Source organism: Culex quinquefasciatus, chromosome 3 (genome assembly GCF_015732765.1).
Source record: "Culex quinquefasciatus strain JHB chromosome 3, VPISU_Cqui_1.0_pri_paternal, whole genome shotgun sequence".
NCBI classification, from domain to species: Eukaryota; Metazoa; Arthropoda; class Insecta; order Diptera; family Culicidae; genus Culex; species Culex quinquefasciatus.
Genome location: NC_051863.1, coordinates 195208807 through 195221301, shown reverse-complemented (window position 1 = coordinate 195221301; position 12495 = coordinate 195208807). Strand labels below are relative to the sequence as shown.

At 41.4% G+C, this 12495-nt stretch overlaps 1 protein-coding gene across 1 annotated transcript in view; it reads left to right on the top strand.

Annotated features, from left to right (window-relative positions):
* The window catches only part of LOC6053563, a 275106-nt gene that overhangs the window by 226999 nt on the left and 35612 nt on the right, over positions 1 to 12495 (top strand). The window contains exon 4 of the mRNA XM_038260232.1: positions 5603 to 5628. The gene's annotated coding sequence lies outside the window, so the exon portion shown is untranslated. The remainder of the gene's footprint in view (positions 1 to 5602; positions 5629 to 12495) is intronic.

Here is a 12495-nt window from a genome sequence, read left to right as displayed (position 1 = left end):
TGTGCTAAAGTGGAGTGAATTAAATCAACCAGATCGTACGTGCACCCCCTCCGCCATCCGTTTTTGGGCGGCTGTACCCCAGGTTAGGGCGGCCCAAAACAATAGGGGTTTCGACGCCTTCTACCCGTGAGCGGCTGTTCCCAGGTTAGGGGCGGCTCCTATAGAGGCGAGTGAACCCCCCTTCGAGCGTCTGTTCCCCAGGTTAGGGGCGGCTCAAGGAAACCGGTGTCCTGCTCCATCGTCGAGGTAAGCGTCTGTTCTCCAGGTTAGGGCGGCTTACAGCAGATAGAGTTAGGACCCCCGAGCGTCTGTTCCCCAGGTTAGGGGCGGCTCGGAACAGCGTCTGTTCCCCAGGTTAGGGGCGGCTGACTAACAGTCCCAGTGCCAGGGTGGGACTTTAAACAGTCCTGGTACGACGGTCCTCCGGCGAGACAGGGGTTGGTGATGGCTACACGCACCCGCCGTAAAACAGTAGTGCAGAGCTCTAGATGCGAGCAGATCAATCGCCGACCCGATTTTCGGGGATCCAGGGATTGGAAACTCGGGACGTGGAACTGCAGGTCTCTCAACTTCGATGGGAGCGACCGCATTCTTTCCAACGAATTGCGGGTCCGCGGTCTCGAAGTCGTGGCGCTGCAGGAGGTGTGCTGGACGGGGAAGGACCACCGGGTGTACGGTGACTACACTATGTATTGGAGCGGCGGCAATACACGAGCTGGGGACAGCTTTTATAGTGTTGGGCGAAATGTCGAAGCGCGTGATTGGTTGGTGGCCAGTCAACGACAGAATGTGCCGGTTGAGAATCAAGGGCCGATTCTTCAACCTGAGCATCATCAACGTGCACAGCCCGCACATGGAAGCGACGCCGATGACAAGGACGCTTTCTACGAGCTTCTTGACCGCGAGTATAGGAAGTGTCCAAACACGACGTCAAGATTGTCATCGGCGACTTAAACGCTCAAGTCGGCCAGGAGGAGGAGTTTAGACCGGTTATTGGGAGGTTCAGCGCCCACCAGCAGACGAACGAGAACGGCCTACGACTCATCGATTTCGCTACCTCCCGAAACATGGCCATACGTAGTACCTTCTTCCAGCACACCTCCTATACAAGTACACCTGGAGATCACCAAACGACACGGAGACGCAAATCGACCATGTTCTCATCGATGGTCGGCACTTCTCGGACATAATCGACGTCAGAACCTACCGTGGCGCGGACATCGACTCGGACCACTACCTGGTGGTGGCAAAGCTGCGCCAACGCCTGTCTGAGGTCAACAAGATCCGGTACCGTCGCCCGCAGCGGTATAATCTGGAGCGGCTCAAGGATCCTGAGGTCGCTACCCAGTACGCGCGGGAACTCGAAGCTGCGTTGCCTGACGAGGGTGAGCTTGCCGAAGCCCCTCTGGAGGCCTGCTGGAGCCATATGGAAGCAGCCATCAACGCAGCGGCATCGAGCGCCATCGGGTACGTGGACCGAGTTCGACGGAACGGCTGGTTCGACGAGGAATGTCAGGCGATTTGGGACGAGAAGAAAGCAGCGCGGGACAAGTGGCTGCTGCACAACACCCGTGGGAACAAGGAGTCGTACAAACAGTTGCGAAGACAGCAAACCCATCTCTTTCGGGACAAGAAGCGCCGCCTGGAAGAGTTGGAGTGCCAGGACATGGAACAGCTGTATCGCTCCAACGAAACGCGTAAGTTCTACAAGAAACTTAGTCAATCCCGGAAAGGCTTCATGCCGCGGGCCGAAATGTGCCGGGATAAGGACGGAGGCATCTTGACGGACGAGCGCGAGGTGATCGAAAGGTGGAAGCAGCACTTCGACGAGCACCTGAACGGCCCAGAGGCGGAGTACCAGGGCGACGGGGAAACGACGTCAGCGGTATGGTGGACGGCGGGGACGAGCCAGCACCCACGATGAGGGAAGTTAAGGATGCCATCAAGAAGCTGAAGAACAACAAAGCAGCGGGTAAGGATGGTATCGGTGCTGAACTCATCAAGATGGGCCCGGACAAGCTGGCGGCCTGTCTACACCGGCTGATAGTCAAGGTCTGGGACACAGAACAGCTACCGGAGGAGTGGAAAGAGGGAGTAATATGCCCGATCTACAAGAAGGGGGACAAGTTGGAATGTGAGAACTATCGAGCCATCACTATTCTCAACGCGGCCTACAAAGTGCTGTCGCAGATCATCTTCTGTCGTCTGTCGGAGCGAGCAAAGGATTTCGTTGGGCCGTACCAAGCCGGTTTTGTGGAGGAAATCGACGACGGACCAAATCTTTTTGCTACGCCAAATCCTCCAAAAGTGTCGCGAGTACCAGATCCCGACGCACCACCTATTCATCGATTTCAAAGCCGCGTACGACTCGGTCGATCGCGATGAGCTATGGAAGATCATGTACGAGAACGGCTTTCCCGGGAAGCTGATCAGACTGGTGAAATCAACGATGGATGGTGCACGGTGCAGCGTGAAGATTTCGGGAGCGATGTCCGACCCGATCGAATCGCGCAAGGGACTGCGACAAGGCGACGGTATCTCCGGCCTCTGTTTCAACATTGGGCTTGAAGGTGTCATGAGGCGAGCGGGCTTCAACATGCGGGGCACGATTATCAACCGGTCCAGCCAGTTCATCTGCTATGCCGACGACATGGACATTGTCGGCAGGACGTTCGAGGAGGTGGCTAAGCGGTACACCGAATTGAAGCGGGAAGCGGATAAGGTTGGATTGAAGGTGAATGTTGCGAAGACGAAGTATCTGCTGGCAGGAGGAACCGAGTCCCTTAGGGCTCGCATAGGACCGAGCGTGACGATCGACGGCGACGAGTTCGAGGTCGTGGAGGAGTTTGTGTACCTCGGATCATTGGTAACGTCGGACAACAACTGCAGCAGAGAAATTCGGAGGCGCATCATCACCGGTAGTCGTGCCTACTACGGACTCCACAAGACCCTACGGTCTGGTCATCTTTCCCGGCGTACAAAGTGCACCATGTACGAAACGCTGATAAGACCGGTCGTTCTCTACGGGCACGAGACGTGGACGATGCTCGAGGAGGACTTGCAAGCGCTTGAAGTTTTCGAACGGCGAGTGCTTAGGACGATCTTTGGCGGCGTGCGTGAGAACACTGTATGGAGGAGAAGGATGAACCACGAGCTGGCGCAACTCTACGGCAAGCCAAGTATTCGGAAGGTCGCCAAGGCTGGCCGGATCAGGTGGGCCGGACACGTCGCGAGAATGCCGGACGCGCTGGATACGCGCCAACCGAACCAGACTATCAATCCGGTGAAGTTGGTGTTCAATTCGGAGCCGGTTGGAACGCGGCGGAGGGCGCAACGAGCAAGGTGGTTGAACCAAGTGGAGGAAGATCTGGAATGTGTGGGAGTTCCGCAGCGGAATTGGAGAGAAGCAGCCCAGGACCGAGTTAGATGGCAACGCATCTGGAGACAGCTCATGACCCGGAGGTTGTACGAGCAGTAAAAGTAAAAGTAAAGTAAAGTCTAATTTTAGTCGAAACCAGGATCTGATGCAGTAAAATCATTATTTAAAACGTTACTTACTCCACCTTAAGGTGGTTGATGCTTTCCTCACACTAATAAAGTTTTGGACTCCAAAAATGTATAACTAACACTTAAGTGATCATAACTTTTGATAGGATTGTCAGATCTGCAATCAATTGAGCCCGTTGGAAAGGTCTTTTGATAACCTTTCTAAAAATCATGTTGGGTTTCTTACAAAAACAATCCGGACTTTTGCTAAAATAGTTTTTTTAGCATAACTTTTGAAGTACTTAACAAAACATCATAATTTTCAAAAGCAATTTATGAGAGCCCAAGACGAATCGAATATGGCCAAAACAGTCCAATCGGTTCAGCCAGTCCGGAGATAATCGAGTGACAATTTTTTGATCAACATCCCACCACACACACACACACAGACATTTGCTCAGAATTTGATCCTGAGTCGATGTGTATAAGTGAAGGTGGGTCTAGGAGGTCTTATTAAGAAGTTCATTTTAAGAGTGATTTTATAGCCTTTCCTCAGTAAGGTGAGGAAGGCAAACATGATTGAACCATTTGATGAAGGTATACTAAATGTTTCAAAAATGCGATTCAATAGAAACTAAAATACTCATGGAAAGCAAAGAAAATTTTCATTTAAATCAAGTTTCAAGAAAGCTATATCAGAATTTTTCAGTTTTGCTTCATTGCTTTTTAGTGCTCATTTTGCATTCTTTTGGAAAATAAAAAAAAAATCATCAACTAAAACTAAAAATTTACTCCACACTTTGAAAATTACTAATTGGTAGCTAAATGATATGGCAGAACATAATTCTTTTCATTTTTCTGGAAAACACGTTACAACAATACAATTTTGTTAAATCATGTAAACTCGAAATGAAAAATTATATTTGCACTCGAAGATTCCCGAGACTAATTTTATTTTCATAATAGAGCAAATAAACAAATTCATAAGTCATTCACCCTCTCGTCCTATCTTTTGTCCCCAAAGTCAAAACATTTTATTGTTCTCGCTTCGCCACGAGCATCCTTCCGTAAAAAGCTCGTGTCTGCTTTCCGAAATTTGAAAATAAAACTTTTTTACGATCTTCACGTTTGTGTGACAACAACACCACCACCCAACCCAGGCTGGCGCAGCAAAATGGTTAAAAAGCTGTTTGTTTATCTAATTGTTATAACTTTGGTCCAAGTGGGTACTTTTCCTCTTCTTTTATTTCTTTTCCTATTCGCCAGACCAGCTCTGGCCAGCCACCAAAAACCCATTTGCATTAGCACATCTTAATTATTCATCGCGTTTCACGCCCCCAACTCTCTGAGCGCGTCTTTCGTAAGAAAAGCTCCCCTTGCTTGCATGCAGTCATTGAGGCACACAAGACAGCCGGCAGACACCCTGTGCAAATATTGTTTTGTTGCTGCCACAAGCTCCGAGAGGGTCTATTTTCTTTGGCCACACTTTTATTACCCCCACCCTCGTTCTCAGCAAATAGAATGAGAGAGAGGGAGAGGAACCTCGGAAAAATGGCACGAGACCCTGGCCAGCTGAGGGATTAACCCTTAACATGCTAATTCTATGCAATTTGATGTTTATGTTACTTTTAGTTGATTACACTTTCTTTAAAATGACATTTTTCAGATTTGTTATTAAAATAAATTGAATTTTTTTAACAAGGGTTACAATAGTAACAAGCGCACTCCCAATTGCAAATGTACTTGATGACAATGGATCCCCTTAACTTGAAGTTTCTCACTAGCAACAGTAAGGTGCAAAAAAAACCCCTCAGCGAAACCAGAACTGCCGCGATTTTAACTGCAGAAAGAACCGTACCCGGGTTTATTACTGTGAGCTATTTGTCTGTAACTGTAGCTATATATGTAGATACGTGTGACTAAATGTTTGCACAATTAATTTTAATATGTTTAAGTAGTGTTGCGGGCAGAGCCATGGCGAGATATGGGAAAGACTTTTTTCGTTATCTCTCGACACTTTGTGGCAGTTTATGGCTTCTGCTGCATGCAACGGAAATAAAGTGTGACAATTTGTACTAATCTGGCTATTTTCTGTTCCTTTTTTATCTCGTTGCAGCACAGTAATTCAGCTTTGATGAAGAGGTAAGTTCGATTTCTTAATGAGTTCTTGAAGCAATTTAAAAAAAAAAGTATTGATTACTGTAGGGTCTGATCCCTTCGAGTGTGATACCCCTTGGCACATGAGGTGTGTCAGTGGTAGTCGTGGGAGAGAAGAGCGACAGTGGGCGGGAGAGTAGGAACAAGAGACTGACAGTCATGGATGAACGGGGAGTGGAAGTTCACGTTGCGCGGAGTGGTGTTGCGACGCGAGTGGTTCGAGAGGTACCGGAATCAGGTTCCGAAGGATCCGCAGAGGAATCGGCGACGGACTGTAGGTCAGGGGTGGTCGGGAGGATGACTGGCAGCCAACAAGCTGCGTCCGTTACGCCGGGACCTTACAATCTGGCGACGAGGATGAAGCGCAGGTAACAGTGATTTTTTTTTGTGTGATGGAATATAGGGCTAAGCAGGCCATTGTTTGAAGATGTTTTTTTGTTTTCAAATGAGTGTGAGTGCACTCAGAAAAGGAGGGAGAGATACTGTGAGGAGTTTCGACCGTTTGATCGTCGTTTGAGAAAGGCGAAACGTCAAACAAAACATGGGTGCGTTTAGTGATCCAAAATAAAACGATAAGTCAAATAATGTTGACGTAGGACTTCGGTCGTATGACGTAGGATAAGTTTGAAATGTAGTAAATGAATTTATTTGATCACGCAGAAAAATGTTTTGTAGAATCAGCCTGTACGAGGTTTGAATCAACAAAATTTTTGTTGAATATAATCAACGCCGATTTTGCGTTGCAACAAACCTTGATTTTCTCAATTCAACAAAATTCTTTTGTTGTTTTGAAAAAGCTGCTTTGACGTTTAGCGTTGAGTCAACAAAAATCATGATTTTCGAATCAACAAAACGTTTTGTTGATTCAAATATGCCATATTTTTCTGCGTGATGTTAAGTTCCAAACGGTTTTGACAAAGAATTTCAACAATATGACGTAAGACAAGTTTAAAATTTATAATTTGAATTGAAGGATGATTCATCAACTTTCGAGTACAAAAAAAATGTTACGAAGGATAATAAGACAAGTTGCGTATCTACATCATTGAGTTGTATTCTTCAATACTACAAAACGAATTTAAATTGAGTAAAGTTGAGCTGATTGGAGGACCTACAATTAACTTAAATCATTTTTTAGTTGATGCTTCGAGAACTACTTTTGTGTATTAAAAAAAACTAATATACCTTAACATATTTCAGATTCCAACAGATGTCAATGCAAGAAGTAAACAAGGGGTTGTTTTCAGGTGAAATGTGGTGTGGTGAACGAGAGGTTGTTCACGGGTAAAATGTCCCTGTTGTTACAGGTGGTGAACAAAATGTTGTTCACGGGTTAAGAGTTCAGTTTTCAAGAGGATCACGAGTGGAATAGCACTGTCCCTATAATTATTATAGGTGGTGAACAAAAGTTGTTCACGGGTTGAGTGTTCAGTTGTCGAGCTGTTCACAAATGGAAATAGTACTGTCCCTATAATTATTATAGGTGGTGAACAAAAGTTGTTCACGGGTTGAGTGTTCAGTTGTCAAGCTGTTCACAAATGGAAATAGTACTGTCCCTATAATTATTATAGGTGGTGAACAAAATGATGTTCACGGGTTAAGTGTTCAGTTGTCATGCTGTTCACAAATGGAAATAGTACTGTCCCTATAATTATTATAGGTGGTGAACAAAAGTTGTTCACGGGTTGAGTGTTCAGTTGTCAAGCTGTTCACAAATGGAAATAGTACTGTCCCTATAATTATTATAGGTGGTGAACAAAAGTTGTTCACGGGTTAAGAGTTCAGTTGTCAAGCTGTTCACAAATGGAAATAGTACTGTCCCTATAATTATTATAGGTGGTGAACAAAATATTGTTCACGGGTTAAGTGTTCAGTTGTCCAGCTGTTCACGAATGGAAATAAAGTAGTCCCTATAATTACTATAGGTGGTGAACAAAATGTTGTTCACGGGTTAAGTATTCAGCTGTCCGGCTGTTCACGAATGGAAATAAAGTTGTCCCTATAATTATTATAGGTGGTGAACAAAATGTTGTTCACGGGTCTAGTGTTCAGTTGCCTAGCTGATCGCGATTGTAAGTAATGCTGTCCCTATAATTACTATAGGTGGTGAACAAAATGTTGTTCACGGGTTAAGTGTTCAGCTGTCCGGCTGTTCACGAATGGAAGTAGAGTAGTCCCTATAATTACTATAGGTGGTGAACAAAATATTGTTCACGGGTCTAGTGTTCAGTTGTCCAGCTGTTCACGAATGGAATAAAGTAGTCCCTATAATAACTATAGGTGGCGAACAAAATGTTGTTCACGGGTCTAGTGTTCAGTTGTAAAGCTGTTTACTAATGAAAATAGTGTTGTCCCTATAATTATTATAGGTGGTGAACAAAATGTTGTTCACGGGTTGAGTGTTCAGTTGTAAAGCTGTTTACTAATGAAAATAGTGTTGTCCCTATAATTATTATAGGTGGTGAATAAAATGTTGTTCACGGGTTTTGTATGTAATTCACGAATGGAGATGTCCGTACTGAGGAGGTTCAGTTTTCTAACTGTCAAATAGTTCTAAAAGAATTGTTTTTATATGTGTTATAAATAATGAACAAAGGTGTGAATCATGGGTGTTTCAGGAGTTGTTGAAGCCATTCAGGAATTGAAGTCAATCACAATAAGTCAACCGTTTGAAATTGTCATGGATATTAATATATATAGTTGATAATCAGAGAGTATAACTTGTTATTGTAGTTTTATCAGTATTAAGACCATGTGCCGGGAATTTGGAAGGGAAAGGGTTTTGCGAATGTCCACTGAAATGCCTAGCATAGATATGATTTGAGAATGTTTGCAGGAAGCCCTTGTGCACAGGAGGCTTGAGGATGTTCATTAATGCCTGATGTAGAGATGGCTTGTGAACATCTACTAGTAAGAATGAAAGTAGAAGATGATTGTGAATGTCGTCTATAATACCTGGCGGAGAGATGGTTAGTGGATATTCACTGGAAAGCCTGATGAAATTTAAAGGAATGTTGTTGTGGATGTTCACTCATGCCTGACGGAGAGATGGCTTGTGAATATCCACTGGAAAGACAGTTGTGGTGAAGGGTTGTAAAAATTACATTAGTAAAAGGGTTTTTATGAAGAGAAAAAAATTTCAAATTAGTTGCTGTTTATTTCGGCCATGGCTTAACAAGAGTTACATGTGATGAAGTGAAGAGTTAGGGATCAGCAGGAGCGGTTCAGATGTGGCTCTTGTATAATAGGTATTTTTAGTTTTGAATAAAAATAAAGTACAGTTAAGTTGTAGCTGATGATGAAAGCTGTATTCACAACTGCGAATTTAGCATGGTTTTAAATAAAGGCAGGTTAGGCCTTGCATGGTTGATTTAATGTTTATTATTTAAAGAATTCATTAAGTGGAAGAAGATTGGGTTTAGGCGCTGATAACAACATAGAAGAACGCCATGTATCGAGCACCTAATGTTGGCATATCAGCACTTTGACTTTCGATTACAGCTTTAAATAAGCGTTTTTTTAGTGGGAAGTAAGCAAGCGATTTGATATCAAAACATTGCAAAACAGTTTGTTTTAATAGTGAGACTTAGTAAATTGGAAGGAATAAGGACCGAGTCCTGAACCTGTACGAGACGAGAATTCACCCTACTGTCTTAAAAACATGCGATACGAAACATTATTATATCGTTGAAAATGTTTAATGAAATTTATTAGTAAGAACGGTAATAGTCAATAATGTTTATTTGATTAACTATTTGATTGAGTATACAATTGAGTGACAAACGTTTGGATTAAATGAGGATTTAGATGCTGACCGTGTAGGTAAGATTCATGTATTGCAATATTGAAATGCTTATTTGGAGTTGTGCTAAACAATGTAATTTTGAATAGTGTTAAATTATGTAAATAATAAATAACATTGGTAGTCTAGAATCTGGAGATATGCCTATATAAGAAAGTTTTGATGGAATGAAAAGTCCTTTTAAACGATAGGTTTTGCGTATCTATGTTTTGTTTTACTTAATGGGTAGATTCAGTTATTGCTGTTTATGTACGATCCAGTACACTGGAGAAGCTCAACTATTCGCATAGGGCTTCGATGAGTTGGATGTTAGAGTGACTATTTTGAATATATTTCACAAATGTGCGTACATCATTGGCATGATTTCTTGTGAAATAAATTTTGTTATTAGTGTTATTCATGTGATCTGAATATATAGCCAATTTGTCTGAGTAGACAGTTAGATTTGTAATATTATATTGTTATTATCATTTTCCACAAACAATTTACCAAAGTTTAAATTGAACTTACTTTAGCAAAAATACAATATTTGAATCTAGTGTGCTGAACATCTGATCAATTTTGAGATTAAAAAATTGCAGGATTTTCAAAAGTTCAAAGTCATTTTAAATTAATACGAGCTTATGGTTAGACAATAAGTCAGAACTTGTTTTAAACTAAGTACATGTATGATTTTCTAAAATTCTTTAGGAACGTTAGAGATTCATGTCGAATTTAAAAAAAATGAAAAAAGAAGGGAAGAGCGATAGGTATTTAATGGACATATTTCTATGAGTTTTTATCTTTCCAAATTAAGTTCAATTCAAAGAAATTATACCAAAAAAACACCATAACAGAAATAACTAGAGGAGTTGGAAGTTATTAGATTCATGCAGTGTGATACACTAAAAAAAACACAGCTGCCAATACTTGTTTGATGGCGTTCTTTCAACTAGATAAAAATGATGGCCATTCGACAATGAACAAAACATCACAGTAATCAAAGCCGATGTTTTATTGACATTCTACAGCAATGATCATTGTTTCCGTTACGACCTAAGTAAAGTTGATTGTAGAAAAGGCATTACTTTTATCGCTATAGCATGAATAACGGTCAGGTCTTTCAAAATAAAACCAAGGGGGGATTGTAGGGTCTGATCCCTTCGAGTGTGATACCCCTTGGCACATGAGGTGTGTCAGTGGTAGTCGTGGGAGAGAAGAGCGACAGTGGGCGGGAGAGTAGGAACAAGAGACTGACAGTCATGGATGAACGGGGAGTGGAAGTTCACGTTGCGCGGAGTGGTGTTGCGACGCGAGTGGTTCGAGAGGTACCGGAATCAGGTTCCGAAGGATCCGCAGAGGAATCGGCGACGGACTGTAGGTCAGGGGTGGTCGGGAGGATGACTGGCAGCCAACAAGCTGCGTCCGTTACGCCGGGACCTTACAATTACCTTCAATTTATTGTTCAAATCAGTCTTAATTTATTAGAATACCTTGTTTTTTTACTTATGTTCAGGGACAACAGATTGCCAGATAAATCTGGTAAATTAGTTTTTTTGAGTAAATTTGAAAATAAAAATCAATTTCTTCCAGATTAAGTAAAAATAATGCACATTGTTTATTTTGTAAAGCTATAAGGTACAGAAAGTGAAAATAAACCATTTTTTTAACACAATTTGGCTCAAATTAAATTTGAAAGTTAATTAGAAAATAAAATTAAATTTTAATCAGTCAGTTCAGTTACATTTTATTAATTGTTAAGAGCAAAATTAAAAAAGAAATGATGCCATTTGTATTTCAAGTAGCTTAAGGCCGTTGCAAATATTTTTCATTTTTTTTTTTCAAAAAACTTCAAAATGTTAATTAAGATGGAAGTCGAATCAACTGAAAACAATTATAATGCATTTTTTGGCATTGATAATCATATTCAGCATTCGTTTAAAAATGTTTTGAATTTTTATGAAATGAAAATGTACAGCTTGAAATGACAATGTACCTTTTTTTTAGCAAAAAATAACATTTTCGTCAATACTTAGCTATCTTGGAATCGAATGATAGCAAAACAACTGGACAGGTGTATTATGCATTTTAAGACACTTTTTTCATCATAATGTCGAAATCATGGCTAGTAATTTCCATTTTTATACCTTTTATTATTTTTTTAGATTGAAATTTAGTGACAAAGGGACTTTTTTGTAAAATTGGGCGCCCAATTTGATGGCGAATTCCGAAAAAAAACGTATTTTTCATCGAAAAAAAAAACACTAAAAAAGTTTTAAAAACTCTGCCTTTTACGTTAATGAACTGTAACATATTTTGGAACATGTCATTTTAAAGGAAATTCAATGTACTTCTCGAATCTGCGTTGATACAGAAGGGTCATTTTTTCACCTAGAACAAAAAGTTCATTTAAAAATTTCGTGTTTTTTTCAAACTTTGCAGGGTTATTTTTTGTGTAATAATGTTCTACAAAGTTGAAGAAAAGACAATTACAAAAAATTTGATACATAAACATAAGGAGTTTGCTGGTAACCATCACGAGTTATCGCGATTTTCCGAAAAAAAGTTATAATTATTTGAAAGAAATATGTCATTTATAAGATGTAATTATTAATTATAAAAATAGGTGCACTGATTTTTTTTTTGATATTTTTTATTTCACATTTGATCATTAAACATCAATTTATCAAAATGCGTATTTTTTCTTTCTATTTTGCCTTCCTCACTGAGGTAAGGCTATAATCCTGCTCGAAAAAGTAACTTTTTAAAAACAGCTCGTAGACCTATATTCATGTATACCTATCGACTCAGAATCGAAAACTGAACAAATGTCTGTGTGTGTGTGTGTGTGTGTGTGTGTGTGTGTGTGTATGTGTGTGCGTATTCCCCTTGCTGCTCAAAATTCTTGCCAAGTTTTCTCGGCACTGGCTGATCCGATTTGAGTCAAACAAGTTGCATTCGGTCCGGTTTGGTGCCCCATACTGCACTATTGAATTGTTTGAAGATCCGATAAGTAGTTCAAAATTTACGTATAAAAAAGTGTCAAAGTTGCGAATCGGGTGCTGGAATTT